Below are 15,216 nucleotides of genomic sequence, written 5' to 3' on the forward strand. Positions count from 1 at the left end.
TACTGCCCTCCCTTCCTTAATTATTTTAATAAAGCTTTTGTATGTCTGACAAGTGGAGTTGCATGTGGCCACTGATGCTTAAGAGACTGAAGTTGTTGAATGTCTTGGCTTTGGGAGTCTATCTTCAGTCTGGTTAAAGGTGATTCAAAGTTCAGTACAAATATGATGAACTTCTGAAAGTACAGAGCTGTGAAGTTCCTAAGGAGGGATTAACCAGTCAAGGTCATAATAAATGGAAAAACTTTAAACTTCTCTGATAATCAGTGTTGTGATCAAACCAGTAAGTGATCACTGAACTTCTATTCTGGGCATGACTGCGATAACGAGTCTCAATGTAAGTATATGTATATACATATACACCCATATATATATATACATATATGTATATATATATATATATACATATATATATATACATATATGTATATATATATACACATTTTTGTATGCATGCATGGTATATGTATTCAAAAGGAAAAATAATCATAAAAGTTGGAGTTTTGATATCCTCTCAAATGCCCCTTTATATTTGTAGTAGTAATAGTAGTAATATCTATGATTTTAAAAATATATAGCATTTAGCATTTTTCTCTTTCAGCTATCTTGAATAGGAATCCTTCAGTACCCTCAAAACTATACCATATCCAACACAAAACTTTTTCTGAATCTTTGATCTGATGTTGGTGCTTTTTTTCAACTTTCTTTTCTTTATTACCATTTGTACTTTCCTGTGGAGCAACAGATTAAAATGGTTAAAAACCAAATGTGGTGATTCTATAGTAATTGTTAGAGAAAATAATTTGTTAAAAATATGTTTTTAGATTTTTTTTCATGTCTGATGCTTTTAGACAGTTTCTCACTTAAAAGTTTTCAGCATAGTCTGGTTCAAATGATTCCTATATCAGGTTTTCTATAAACTATCTTACATTGTGCCATTTTCTAAAGTGATACTACTGATTAGCTTTCATCCTTATGATCTGTAAGATTTTGTAATTAAATACGGATTCTAAAATGTGTTTGTTGATTACCATCTATCTTCCCTTTTCAAGGGAAAGATAAGGTAGTTTCTTCTGGACTCTTATGGACAGCTTGCTGTGATAATTGATTTACTTTGATAAACTTCTACAAGAAATAGTAACAATATATTTTGATGATTGTTCTTTTATGCATTTCCATTTTTTGCACATATGGCTTCTTTTAATTAGTAATATGAGAGTTATTTTTAATTGCAAACCATATTTTCTCATTTTGATTCTATCTCCTAATTTGGCACTGATTTTGCTCTTAGCACTAACATATAAATTGTCTAATATACAGTTAAATGAAGCAGAAGCAATATCCATATCAGTAACCTGTTCTTTATTGCCTAATAGAATTTTATTTATTTAAATAGCATAGCACATTGAATGTCCTGTGCCTCCTTATTCACTCCTTGAGATATACAAAGTATATCTTTAATGAATCAGCCTTTTATTCTATAGCAGAATATATTTGTACAATAACTAAACCAACTAAAAATAGGTAAAATAATCTAATTTCTTCCTGATTCTAAACAAGAATTTGTATCGGCAAAAGATAACTCATTCTTAAAGCATCCACTCCAATAGTGAATCCAATTCACATAAAAAAGGTGTCTCTCATGCATCATCCCTGGATGTATACAACAACAAAGACAACTTTTTTCTACTTGTTGATTTTAAGATATTAACACAAAGGTATTATCTTGGGCTTTAGGAGATGGAAGCTTAAGTCAAGAATAGCAAGAAAGCCAGATCTTGGATTGAACACAGAGAGTACACAAAGAAGAATAAGGTCTATTGTATCTGGGAAAATAAACTGTGCCTATACTGTGAAGGGATTTTAAAATCAAATGGAGGATTTTGTATTTTTCCTGAGGACAAAAATGAAGCTTCTAGATCCGGGATCATGACATGATCAGATTTGTGCTTTAGGAATATCAATTTGGCTATAATGTGAAGGCTGTATTAGAGAAGGGAGAGCTTGAAGGAGAGAACAATTAGGATGTTCTAGTAAAGTAAGAGATGATGGAGGATGTTAAAGTTAAAGTAAGGGACATGGTCTTGAATTAGTAGTGATTTTGTGTATGGAGACAAGGGAATAAATGTAAGTAAACAGAGCATTGGACTTGGGGTCCGGAAGACCAGAGAACAAATCTGACTTTAAATGCTTACTGTATGAGACTTGGGTAATATAACTACTATTTACCTCAGTTTCTTCATTTTTAAAATGGAGAAATAATAGTACCTACTTTGTAGGGTTGTTGTGAGAATCAAATGAGATAATATTTTTATAAATCACTTAGCTTAGTTCCTGGCACAAAGTAAATGTTATATAAATGTTAGTTCTTGTAGAATCAAGACGAGTGTTGTCATCTGATTGGAAACAATCTGCAATTTTGAGGGAAATATCTATTAAAGAGATCATGAATTCACTAAAGTATTATTTCTAGAATTTCTACTATTTCTAGTATTATTTGCATGAGCAATTTAATTTGAATTTGCTAGATGTATTTGTATTACTTCTCAAAATGATTATGTAATTTTTTTGTTGTTTCTGGTGTAAATATCCTCAGTGTGAAATTATGAGCAATTTTAAAGTTCAAAAGAAAGTTGTTCTTGCTTTTCCCTGTGTAAAAGGGAGAATTAAATAAAACAAGGAAACAGATAGACATTAGGACAAGAGATTTTAACTTAGGCATTAACCCAATTGTCTTCCCATGAGACTCCTAAAAGTCAAGGGTTTCAGAACAAACTTTTTTTACACAGTCACTTTTTTATTATCACCAAATGTCCTTGTTGCCTTTCTTTGTATCCAATATTCATTTCAGGATCAGATTAAGCCTTTATTGCCTTTATCTTGGTGATCAAAAAGGATTGGAATTATCATACACAGAAGAAGCATAGATTTTTTTCTTTAATGTTGCATTTTTATTTATTTTGTTAAATATTTTCCAAATTGTATTTTAAACTCATTCAGGTAAATTTGATGCTTCAGCTCTAATACCAAGTGCTTGTGCCTTTTCCTGGTCACCCACTCAGTGTCGGACATAAATCACTTTTCTTTAACCACGTGCATAAATTCTGTGAAGCTTGTTTTGGAGTCCACCAAGGTTTAAGGGTAAGTGTTCAAGCTGGTCAGGTCTTCTATCATCACAGACCTGAGTGTTTTGATGAGTAATAGCTCAAAAAGACCTTTCTGGAAAAAGCAAGGGCTGCATAACTACTGGCCATTACTGTTATTATTTTTCTTTTTATTAACTTAAAAAATATTTTTCCCAATTGTATGCAAAGTTAGTTTTCTACATTCATCCTTTTGCAAGCTTTTGAGTTCCACATTTTTCTACCACCCTCCCTTCCTTCCCCTGACCCTATAGCAGGGAACAATCTTATATAGCTTGTGCATCATTACCTAGGCTATCCCAAGCCCTTCCTTTTTCTGGCTGAGAGGGAGGCATGGGGAGTCAATATCTGAGGTCCTGGTCATTTCTGACTCTTGGGTTCACATTTCTCTGGACTCCCAAGTGCACTGACCTTGACAAGATCAATTGAGCCTTTACTGGTAATAGCTGGACCTCAGGTTCAGATGATGGGAAGACCTTAGCTTCCAGGTCATACAGAGGTGACCAAAGGATCCCCTTCCCTCCACCTGCTGGAAATCCATTTAATTGGGCCTCCTTCCTGTATAGCCTGGGTGGGTGGAGGCCTGGGCTCAAGAGTCAGCAGACCTGAGGTCTGAGGACCATGGATCTGGTCTTGGGAGGCCCCTCAGAAGACATATACTGTCATACTTTACTCCCCCACAGCTGCCCATTTTACAAAAGAATAAACTGAGGTTCAGAATGGTCAAAGTCCCTGGGGCTCTACAGATTGTTTCCTCATCTGAAAAAAAAGAGGGAATTGGCCTTGATGGGGTCTAGGCACCTGAAACTTGGGGTCCTTTTCTGGAGTTGCAGTAGACCCAGCCAGCCCCATCAGCAAGGCAGCAGCCTCCTTGGCCAAAGGTAGGTGAAGGAGCAGCCCTGACAGCCTCAGCCAAATCAAGGAGGTTCCACTCCTTCTCTCCATCCAGGTCCAGCCTATTTTTATCACCCCCTGGCCTCATCTGCCAGAAGTTTTTGCCCATGCCCTGGAGGGTCTGAATATGTGCAGTGTAATCTGTAAGGTGCTGTAAAAAAATTGTTGTTCTCCTTCCTATCTGCCCTTAATCCCTTAGGAACACAGAATATTTAGAATTTTAAAGAAATTTAGAGATCAATTGGCCCTCTCCAATCATTTTTAAAGCTGAGGAGATCAATAAAGTCCTTGATTCCCTCTTTTAATGCTAGTGATAGCAGAGAGCCTCAGGAAATGTAATGGTGCTTAGTAGCAAAAAATGAGATTAGTCTCTATTTGTAAGTCTTTCCTTCTTCCTCAGCCTGTATAAATCTTATTTGACTTAAAAAAATCATCTAAAAGACATCAGCCCTAACATGATAGAGACCTTCCTCTTGTTTTTAATTTTGTAGAGATTAGTTCAGTCACAGAATTTGAGAGTTGGAAGGGACTTCATTGTACAACTGGTCTGATACATTTGTTGAATGAACTAGGATTTTGAATGTTTACCTAGCACCTCTCAAGGTAAACCATTCCACTACTGAACAAATCAAATTGTTAGGAAGTTGTTTTTTTTGTCCTTGACATTAATCTTAAATTTCTCATTCAGGTTTAAACCTTTTGCTCCCTGTTTAGAAACAGAATAAATTTAATCCATTTTCCATAGTCCTTTAAAAACCTACAGTTGCTATCACCCTATCGTCTTTCCATCCTCCACCTTTATTTAATAAGAAATTTATTAAATTAAGTTTAATTAGTTTAAACATAGCTAATTTCTTCAAAAGATCCTGATATATCATCTGAAAAACCCTTCTTTGTTATCAACATGCTTTGGATACTCTCCAGCTAATCAATGTCATTCTTCAAACATCTGTGTTTCTCTCACTAAGGAAAAGAGTTCACTTTTCTTTCTGATCACACATATCCCTAAGATTCTATAGAAAAAAGGACTGGATTTGCATTAAAAGACCAAAGTTTGATCCTACCTTTGATAACTATGTATGACTTGAGGAAAATCATATATGCTCCCTGGGGCTCAACTATAAAATGAGGATTTGAATTAGATAAATTCTAGTGTCTCAGTTATCTCATATTCTGATTCTATGATCTTTTTATGTCCTTTCTCACTCAGAAGTAATCATTGCTACTATATTGTGAATAATTTTTATTTGATTTGCTTCTTTCCATTGGGTTGCCTACAATTGGTATTCATCTTGAGTAGAATTTCCAAATAAAACCATTTCAGGGTTAATATTCCTAGTGAAGTCCTCTCAGGGTTAAGAAATATTGAAGAAAGAACAAACTATTATTCTTAAACTATTTCTAGAAGAAAGTCCCTTGTATTCCAAACAGGTGGCTCACTCTCCTAACTTTTGATAAGACGGATAGTAGACTTCTCCATGAGAAAAACCATGCATTCCAAAGAAGCTCATAAGACTCCTCTTATTTGATGATTAAGTAGACCGTTCCTAGACCTTGTGTTCCAAGACAAGTTGCATTACTTCACTAAAATAGTTATAATCCTGAAGGCTATTCTCACCATCTGGATGGCGAGGTAATATTTTATGTCCACAGAGAGGAACAATAGGGAGGAGGAGGGGATCTTGCAAGGCCATATAATCTTGCCTGACTGTCAATTTGGGGCAGCTCCTTGATCTTCACTACCTTTTTGAGAATTGGAGTGTGCCCTTTTCTAGAGAAAAGTCAAAATTAATTTTTTTTTGCTCAGAGGAGTCTCTATATTTTTAAGTGGATTTTTATCCCACACAATCTGATTGTGGTATTCTCTAATTCAGTCATGTGGTAAGAACATTGGTATCAAAAATGAGGTTTTTTTTTTTTAGGCTATCAATAGTACCTTAGAATTAGTGAAATGTTTTGTGAATTCTCACAAACTTGAGAGGGAAAAAGGGGAAGGAAACAAAGGGGCAATTCTTTTGGGTAGAGGTATAGAAGAAAATTAAAAGGTCATAGTGCTGTAGTGGGGTATTCTAGATCAGGCCTAAATAACACCAGAAACTTGACCTGATATTGTAGTAATGGGAGATAGGTAGACATGTACTGTAACTCCCTCTGTATTCATAAATATTTTCTTGTGAAGATAAACAATCTTTCTCCAGCCATTTCTAAAAGATAACCCTTTACAATCTATCCACAAATGTCATCAACTGTGTGAGTTCCTTTGGATTCTGTAATCTGAATCAAACCCTAAATCAATTGTTATTTCAGAAGGCACTAGAAGACACATATGGTAACAAATAGGGTTACCATACTTGAAGAGGGTCAAGGTAGTAGCAGTATTTATTTTGTGCCTTCATTTCCATATTGAATTGAGAATGTCACCAGACTCCCGAGCATCTGGAGAATCCTTGTTCTCTAGCACTTCTTCCCCTTGGTTGTTGCAAACTTGGAAAGGAAGAAACTCATAGTTTTAGAAGTATACCAAAGAGTTTGTGAAAAGCAAACTTTATAGTTTTGTTAGATTCTCCCCACTATTAGAAGGCAGTTTTCACTACTAAATAAGAAAGATTTACTTGACTAACTGATAGACAATGAATAAGCTAAAGAAATTACTCCTTCCTGCAAGGGAATTGAGGTTAAAGAATACCATATTTCCCCATGTATAAGACATATCATTTTTCAAAAAAATTGGAGTCTAAAAACTGGGAGCATTTTATAAAGTTCTTGTAGATTTTTTACTTGTATTTTGCATTGTTGTCTTTGCACTCATTTTGTATTTGTCACTGGTATATTAGGTTACGTTTTGCCACTTTCTGCCTAGAAATGGCTCAGTAAAGATTTTTGTATAGTGCTGAATTCAAGTTGAAAATGATGCAGTTTGCAAAATTGAATGGAAATCCTGCTGCTGAATGTTAGTTTGGTCCTCCTCTAATTAAGAAAACAATCTGAGACTGACTACAGGAAGAAGAAACCCTCTTGAAAACGCCATAACGGAAGACCATGAGAGGTGAGTCAGCTAAATTTAAAGAGTGGATTGAAGAGCAAAGGGCAAATGGAATTTCTGTGTCCACAAAGATGGTTCTGCAGCAGGAGGCCAGAAGAATTGCTGATGAAAAAGAAGTGACTAATTTCAAAGGAGGACATAATTAGTGCTTCATGTTCATGAAACAGAATGAACTAAGCATGTGTCCAGTCACCAGACTTGTTCAAAAGATGCCTAAAAGCTACATTGTAAGGGGGCGGCTAGGTGGTGTAGTGGTAGTGGATAAAGCACCGGCCTTGGAGTCAGGAGTACCTGGGTTCAAATCCAGTCTCAGACACTTAATAATTACCTAACTGTGTGGCCTTGGGCAAGCCACTTAACCCCATTTGCCTTGCAAAAACCTAACCCCCCCCAAAAAGCTACATTGTAATATTTTTTATTTTCAAATTTCAGGCCCCCAAATTAAGGTGCATCTTATACTTGGGGAAATAAGGTAGGTTTTCTTTAACACCTCTGCCTGAGACCTTCTGGCCCTGCCAGTAAGAAAATAACCCCCTGCCTTATGCACCTGTCTGTTTTTCCCTGAAGCTCTGATTGCTGCCATAGCAACTGTGTACAATAGCCTGAGAAAATACAGTCCAAGTACTAGGAGTTGTACTTTTATTAATTTTTTTTTGATAAAAGTTTTACCTATTCAGTGCTGGATTTCTTTCAATTTCATGATAGTTTGTGTGTCTGACATTATATTTCTTAATTATTAATTGAATTGAAGTAAAACTTGACAAAATGAATGGAAACTTTCTCTTTACCCTCTATTTCCAAGGTTCATTATGTATGAAATCCAGTAAACTATTGCTTGAAGATATATGGGTGATATGGGGAAAAGAAAAATATTTTTTTGAATGCAAAAAAATCCATTAATATGTATACAAATTTTCTCCTAACTGTAAGATATTTCATTATGTACTTTCTGTTCTTTCAGCTAGTCTTTTGAATAATGATTAGAATTTTATTTTTATAACTCCTTCTTTAAACAATAGTCATGTTATTCACAATGTCCTGAATAGCAAACAGGGAAAAAAGTTTATTTAATCTGGCATCAAATGATCACATTAGCAAGTTTGAAACAATTTGCATAATTGTTTGACTTTTATGCAAGTGTGATTAATAAAATGAATTATAATGTAAGCCAAAGGAAGCTTTTCAAATGGCTATTTTAATATGTAATTGTGTTATTTAGTTCTCTAATTCAAGAGACCTAATTCTTTTAGATATGATATGAAAGTTTTATTAGAGTGCTTTTGTTTTTCAGATAGGAAAAAAATTCAGGACAGCTTAAACCCTAAAATCTCAAGATCGCAGTTATGTGATTTTTTTATATCAAATAAATTTTCCTTTGTATTTGTAGAATTTGCATTGCAAAGGTACACTATATTGGAAGAATAGGTATCTAAAGAGAAAATTATATTGAGGCATTTGATTTAGAAAAAAAAGTCAAAATTCAGTTTTCAAAAGTAGAGTACCTTATAAAATTATTCCAACAGACAAGATCTAATTGTTTGGGTTTGGGTTTTCTATAGAAGAATGTATTATTTACTTCTATTAAGCTTCTTGATTCTGATATCTTTTTGCATACAGTTCGATTCTCCAATGACCTGTACTTTCATTGAATGGATATGTTCCTTTGATTTCCAGGCTTAGGTATGTGTTTTGACAGAAATATTGAGCTTCACATGCAGAAGATACTGCCAGTAAAACTAAACTTTTGTCAGTATGGCAAGTCATGCAGAAAATTATTTAATCTCTCTATCTTGATTTAGCATGTACAATAAGATGAATGTGGAAGAAATAATATTCTTTTGAAAATTAATAACTTGACATTTTTCTTTCCTAGAAAGGGAGAAGAGCAACAAGAAGAGGTTTAGAGAGGAGGAAAAGAGGAGCTAAGCTTTCATTTTGTTCCTTGGGTTTTCAGATTTCCCATATTGTGGTCATTTCTACAAACCTCAGATTGTCAAATCTCTATTTTTCCATCAAGTATTTGAACATCTATTACTGATGCAGCAAGAACAATGAGGAGGCACATAATAAATGTGTATTGAACTGAATATTAGACTTTTTCTACATGTTATGATTTGTTTGGTGAGAGGTAGTTGATGTAGAGATGAGTTTGTCAGGTCCTTAGGCAGGAAGACCTGAGATCAAACCCTTCCTCCAACTCCTAATAACTTGAAGGCATGTCACTTTGATTTTTCAGTTCATTGGAGGTTATCACTATTTAAGATTTAGCTGTGTCACTTCACTGTTGGCTAGAGATCTACTCATATTTACATGTAGTTATTTCTGAACACAATCTAGTTAAACTGAATTCCATATTTTGTGTGTGTGTATATATATGTATGCATGTGGGTATGTGTTTATTATTTAAAAATATTTTATTTTCAATTCAGGTGACAAAGCAAGCATATTCATAACACAGAACAATAAAAAATGATTGCAAAAGAAAGTGTAATTCTACTATCTATTGCTTCCAATATTGCTTCCAAACTTGCTATTCCTTTTAAATATATACAACAAAGTTATCATGTAAATTTATTTTATTTTTTACTTGTCTCCTATCCTCTTCCCACTGTCTTAGAGATGACTACAATTAGGCATGAAGAGATATATCATTATGTATTTGAAGCCGAATATCATTGTTTTTATAACAGTGAGTTCAGGCTCAACTTTACCATCAATGTAACATTTTTGTTATTTTGTTACTGTATTTTTTTATTTTTGTGACACTGAATAGACAGTTTGATTCACTTCCAAATTTTATTTCCTTATAGAATTGATATCTTGAGAAAACAGATTTAGTATAGATAACATTGTTAAAGCATCCCAAAATCTTCATAGGAGAACTCCATTTCTCTGTGAAGCACCTGGCCTGGTATTAGAGTTGTGCTACACCCAAGGTCTATACTGTCTGCCATTGCCATTGATCTTTTCATCCTCTCTTCATATCAGCTAAGTATGCCAATTGACTGGTAATTCTCCTATCCAATACCCAGCAAATGTCTACTGCCTATTTCTCTAATCCCTATGGTTCAAAGTCACCATCTGCCCAAGTAAACCCTCCCCACCCCTGCACAAACACAAACACACACACACACACACACACACACACACATACACACACAATTTCTGATACCTCTTTTAAAAAATAAAGTCTGTTGTTCAACTTAACAATCAACAACAAATGTAAACATTTGAATATACAAAAAGGACCAAAATTTTATATAAGAAAAACTTGCACACAACTGATGTGTACTTAAATAAAGTCTAAACTGGCTTGCCTGGTTGTGTTTCCTTTACATTAAAAATGTTTTATTAATTCTCTTTCCATGATTGTCACACTTATCCACCACTGCCCTGCCATTTCATTTACTTAACAAAGCTGGAGAAAATCATGAAACTGTACTGATTGAATCCACTATAAATTTGTGTTACATAATCTCAATTGAGACTCACTGGGATAAGGAAATTCTTATACCTCTCTAATCAGTTCACTCTCCTGCCAATTAAAATGACACTTCCAGGCCTTCCATCCCTCTTAAAATCTACTATGTGTCAACTTGTTCCTCTTGTAAATTGTCACCTTCAAGAAAGACTGGAAAAAAAAGAATGCCATTCTCAACTGTTTTCTTTTCTCCCTCCCTCCTCCTTTCACATCATCTAAGTACTTTCCACAACTATCTCTTCTTTCACTCTGTTTTGTATGAAAACAAGGCCCTTCTCAAGTCAAATCTGTCTATGTGAACAAGTGATCCCATTCTATTTCATCTTCTTCAGAAGATTGGAACCTCTATTATCCCAATTTCTTACTAATCTTCAATCTCTTCCTAATCCAGTTTCCCTAGTGTTCTGTCTAGTTGGAAGTCTTGACACCTTTCCCTTATCTCCTGTATTCAATCAGTTGCCAAGTACTGTTGTTTCTACCTTTGCAACATCTTTCATATATACCCCCTGGTCTTCTCTGACATTGCCATCATGATGCAAGTGGAGAACCTTATCATCTCACACCAAGCCTATTACAATTACCTGCTTGCTGGTCTTGTCTCTTTGCCACATGTTTCTCTTCACTCCAGTCTGTCTTCTCTTCAGCAGTAGAAATGATCTTTCTAAAGCCTAAGAGTAGCCCCTTAATCAATAAAATCCACTGAATATTTATGACTTGCAGAATCAAATATAAAACATTATTTTAATGGAAATATAATGGCTCCTCAAGTGAAAGAATAGGGTTTTAATACTTCTGAAACTTTTTATCTACATAACTACTGAATTCTCATTTAACCTCCTTGTAGCTCAGTTCCCTCATTTTTAGAATGAAAAGGTTGAGCTAGATAGCCGCAGAGAAACTTTCAACTCTAAATCTATGGTCATATGTGCTACAGGATTTTCTTTATGGATCAGTCTTACTTATTATTTGATGCCAATCACATTCTGGTGATCATTTACTAAATTACATGTCATTCTGCTTGCTCTCTCTTTTTTATGGATATTTAATTTTTATCAAACAAATGTTATGGAAGTTTTTCAACATTCATTCATATTCATACTTATATTTTTAAATTACAAAATTTTCTTCCATTCTCCCTTCCCACCCTCTTCCTTTCAGTGGCGACAGTCAGGTTAATATTGTACATATACATTTGTATTAAATGTTTACAAATTAGTCATTTTTCAGTATGAGGAATTAGGATTAAAGGAAAGAAATGCATAAGAGATATTTTTAAAAAAAGTGAATATGGTGTTCATCAGATTCTGAGGTTTTTTGTTTTGTTTTGTTTGTCTTCCCCTGGATTGTGATAGTATTGTTAATAGCCTGTCTATCTAATAGGGTTGTCCTAGCTCTCTGAACTGCTGAGAGGAGCTACATCCATCAGGGTTGATCATCTCACAATGTTGTTATTGTGTATATTGTTCTCTTGGTTCTGCTTCCTTTGCTCAGCATCAGATTCTGCAATTCATTCCATGCTTTTCTAAATTCTGACCACATATGATTTCTTATAGAACAATAATATTCTATAATATTCATTTAACTATTCCCCAATTGATGGCTATCCCCTCAATTACCAATTCTTTTATACTACAAAAAGAGCTGCTATGAACATTTGGAACATGGTAGGCTTTTCTCATTTTTTTATGACTTCTTCTGTATATAGGCCTAGAACTGGAATTGCTAGGTCAAAGGATATGAACAATTTTACTGTTCTTTGGGCATAGATCTATATTGCTCTCCAGAATGGTTGGTTCAGTTCACAACACCAGCATTGCATTAATGTCCGAATCCTCCCACAACATCTCTAACGTTCATCATTTTCCTTTTTTGTCATCTTAGCTAATCTGATAAGTATGAGATGATACCTCATAGTTCCTTTAATTTACATTTTTCTAATCAATAATTGTTGAGTCCCTTTTCTAGACTCCTATGTTGAGTCCCACTTCTGGACTCTTTCAATCTTCCCCAGGTGAGTGTTGGGAGACAAGAATTACAAAGGAGACAAGTTTCTCCTACAAGATCTCCAACTTCTCCAAGTGCTCTGTTTGTTCACCAAAACACCAGTGTCTAAATACCTTTCCAGTCTGTAATCTACTCCCACACCCTGAGGCACTTAGTAAGGTAAAACTCTGGTGTTCAAGGACACCAGGTGAAGATACTGCATAATACTCCCATATACAACGGTTCCCATATCCCCCTTCTTGTTTTTGAAAAAAAATTACATAATGACTGCTACACAAGTTGTAAGCAAAAGTTCAAAAATAGTAAACATAAATGTTAATTTAACAAAACCAACATCCCCAAATTCCTTGAAATTCATTTTATCCCCAACTTACAAACAGACAAATATTACAAAGCTTTTCTTTTGGCAACAAAAAAACTTTAAAAAAAATCAAATTCAAAATCCAAACTAAAAGGAGTAACATTTAACTTTACCTAACTATTTCAGATCTGAATTACACACACACACACACACACACACACACAAACAGGAGTTTAGATACTAACACATACACAGAAAACAAATATCTTGTATCATATTTACCAAGCTGAGATTGATATCCTTGGTCAGTACCAAATCTCAGAATATAGAAATATTCTTCCACGTTTCTAGACCAGTAGAGAGATATAACATGCTGTATAGATGTTCAAATACACACATACACACATAACTAAATATAAATATAAACAGAAATATAAGTCATTGGCACAGACTTCATTTGTAAGACAAAATCCAAATTTCACAATCAATAACTTGCTAAAATACATAGTCATTGCTCAACCCCCTCTCCTCCCAAACCAGGAAGAAGGCATTGGGGGTCTCTTGATTTCTAAAATAACTTTTGGAGGGGTCTGTCCTTGTAGCAAAGCCTACATTCCATTTGAGACATAAACTTGAACTTTGAAGTTCCAAAAAGGAAGATTTCCCTTCTCCCTCCCCCCTCCCTCTGCAGAGGGTGGGAAGGGTAGAAAATGAGAGAGAGCATTTGAAATCACCTAAGGGGTTAACATCAATTCAATCCAGAGATTCCACACCTTGTGAAAAGTAGCCATACACTATGCATATGTATATTTATAAGTTACAAAAATTCCTTCCTTCCTCCCTTCCCATTCCCCCTTCCCTCAACAGCAAACAGTCAGGTTAACATTGTACATACATATTTTTGATGAACATGTTTACAGATTTCTCATTTTCAGTATGAGGAATTAGGATTAAGGGAAAGATACATAAGAGATAATTTTTATAAAGTGTTCAACAGATTCTAAAGGGTTGTTTTTTGGTTTTGTTTTTCTTTCTCTGGATGGGGATTACATTGTCCATAGCCAGTTTAACAGGGTTGTCCTAGCTCTCTGAACAACTTAGAGGAGCTGCAACCATCAGGGTTGATCATCTCAACATTTTTGTTGTTAATATGTATATTGTTCTCTTGTTTCTACTCCCTTCGCTCAGCATCAGATCCTGTAACTCATTCCATACTAGAATCTAACCATTTATGGTTTCTTATAGAACAATAGTATTTCATCATATTCATGTACCATATCTTGTTTAGTCATTCCCTAATTAATGGGCATCCCCTCAATTTCCAATTCTTTGTGACTACAAAAAGAGCTGCTATAAATATTTTGTAATATTTCTTGTTTTTTTTTATGATTTCTTTTGGATATAGACCTAGAATTGGAATTACTGCATCAAAGGGAATGAACATTTTTATTGCTCTTTGGGCATAGTTCCATATGGTTCTGCAGAATGGTTGGATTCATTCACAACTCCACCAGCAATGCATCAATGTCCTAATCCTCCCACAACCTCTCCAATATTCATCATTTTCCCTTTTTGTCATCTTAGCCAATCTGATAGGGGTGAGGTGACATCCCATAGCTGTTTTAATTTACATTACTGTAATCAATAATTATTTGGAGCATTTTTCATCTGATTATATATAGCTTTAATTTCTTCATTTGAAAACTGTCTATTCATTTCCTTTGACCATTTATAAGTTGGGGAATGACTTGAAATCTTATAAATTTGATGGATTTCTCTATATATTTTAGAAATGAGACTTTTACCAGAATTCCTAGTTGTGAAGATTGTTTCCCAGCTTTCTGCTTTTCTTCTAATTTTGACTGTATTGGTTTTATTAGTGCATCTGCTTCCTTTCTCCAAGATTCCAGTACATATCTCAAAGTCTTTTCTTTTATCCAACCCCTTCCTTGATGTCTTCCATATTCCCTTTGATAACTCTTCAAATACCTTACTTCCTAAGTTCTAACTGCAATTCACATTGGCATAAAGATCTTACTGACATTTTACCTATGGGGTTCAAAATTTTTAATTTTCCATCCTCTAAAGTTGTGACATATGCATGATATTAAACTTAAAACATCTTTGATCTTTAATCTAATGTCTTCTGATTTAACATACTAGTTGACCAGTTCAGATATTCACTATATTTTAATTCCTTGGACTAACATGGCTTTCAGGTTCTGCAAATCCTCAACTCTAGATTATATCTATTACCTACTTATTTCATTGTTATTCTCAAGCTGTCAAATTCTTCCAGGGGATTTCATGAAACTATGTCAGCTGGATACTTTACAAATCAATGTGATCTGAT

The sequence above is a fragment of the Macrotis lagotis genome, chromosome X (assembly GCF_037893015.1).
Source record: "Macrotis lagotis isolate mMagLag1 chromosome X, bilby.v1.9.chrom.fasta, whole genome shotgun sequence".
In the NCBI taxonomy this organism is placed as follows: Eukaryota; Metazoa; Chordata; class Mammalia; order Peramelemorphia; family Peramelidae; genus Macrotis; species Macrotis lagotis.